The following is a 1481-nucleotide window of genomic DNA, read 5'->3' on the forward strand; positions in this document are numbered from 1 at the left end:
TACTACTACTACTACTACTACTACTACTACTACTATTACTATTCTACTATTTCAAGTATTAAACTGTTCTTATCTCAACCCATAAGTTTTCTTACTTTTGCTCTTCCGATTCTCTCCCCCATCCCACTGCGGGGGGAGCGAGCGAGCGGCTTGTGGTGCTCAGTTGCCAAATGGGGTTAAACTACGGCAAGGACCTAAGACAGACTCTGCTTGGTGTGAAACAGGAAAGTGTTTTACCTCTTGCAAGGATTATCTGGCACTACACTTTTCAAGTGACCATGGCCACTCGGCATCATCGGTAGACTGGCACGTCCAGATACAGACCCCACCTCCACTCTGGAAACTGTCCTATATTGCAAACCTAATGATTTATAATTACAGTCAGATTTCTGTTAGTTTGTTCCCCCTCCCCCACAAGAAACCTAACACTATGACTGAAACAGAATAATCACTTTTATGGAGGCTTTTGTAAAAAGATCACTAAGAAGAACAGAAAATATGTTATCACCAGAGAATTGTGGCTATCTGCCAGAGGACTGAAGAACAAGAAAATGACTGTGATTGTACTTTACAGTTCACCTCTTAGACAAACACAAGGAACACAAGGAACCCAAGGACAAGGGCAGCACAGAAAAGGAGATGCACGAGTGAGCTACACAAAGTCACCAGCCACTTTATTTTCCCTTTTACGTGACCTAAATCTTCCTCTTTTATCTCTTGCTCTGGTCTCATAAGGAAAATAAATGCTGGATTTCCGGATAGCCTGCACTTGCACAGTGACTGTATTTAAGCCTGAAAAATATTTTTGGCTGACTGCAAAATTTCCAAAGACATGTTTTGCATTAAAAATAAGACAAAGGCAACCAGAAGGTTTTCATCTTTTCAGAAGTGGAATTCTGCACAGTCAATGCCCATCCAAGGCAGGAAATGATAGCTTTCCACTTGCAAACTCCTAGGTAGTTCCTGAGAACCTGGGGAGTCCTTACAGGATGCATTTCAATACTGCTAACTAGGCGGAGTCAGTCATTAGCAATAAACTTAGCCTGAGATAAACAGCAGATGGAAAAATCAGAATAAAGTAAGATCCCAAAATGCAATTGTCCTGGTTTCGGCTGGGATAGAGTTAATTTTCTTCCTAGTAGTTGGTACAGTGCTGTGTTTTGGATTTAGGATGAGAATAATGTGATAGCACACTGATGTTTTAGTTGTTGCTAAGCAGTAATTATACAAAGTCAAGGACTTCTCAGCTTCCCATACTCTGCCAGCAAGGAGGTGCACAAGAAGCTGGGAGGGGGCACAGCCAGGACAGCTGACCCAAACTGGCCAAAGGGCTATTCCATACCATGTGACATCATGCTCAGTATGTAAGCTGGGGGGAGTTGGCCAGCGGGGCAGCGATTGCTGCTCGGGGTGGGCTGGGCATCGGTCGGCGGGTGGTGAGCAATTGCACTGTGCATCACTTGCTTTGTGTATTATTATTA

The 1481-nt window shown here is 43.5% G+C and overlaps 1 protein-coding gene across 1 annotated transcript in view; it reads right to left on the minus strand.

The window, feature by feature from the left end:
* SPAG16 (sperm associated antigen 16) overlaps positions 1-1481 on the minus strand; it is a 435834-nt gene that overhangs the window by 38823 nt on the left and 395530 nt on the right. The window lies entirely within an intron of this gene.

This window comes from Aptenodytes forsteri, unplaced genomic scaffold, assembly GCF_000699145.1.
Source record: "Aptenodytes forsteri isolate BGI_AS27 unplaced genomic scaffold, ASM69914v1 Scaffold264, whole genome shotgun sequence".
NCBI classification, from domain to species: domain Eukaryota; kingdom Metazoa; phylum Chordata; class Aves; order Sphenisciformes; family Spheniscidae; genus Aptenodytes; species Aptenodytes forsteri.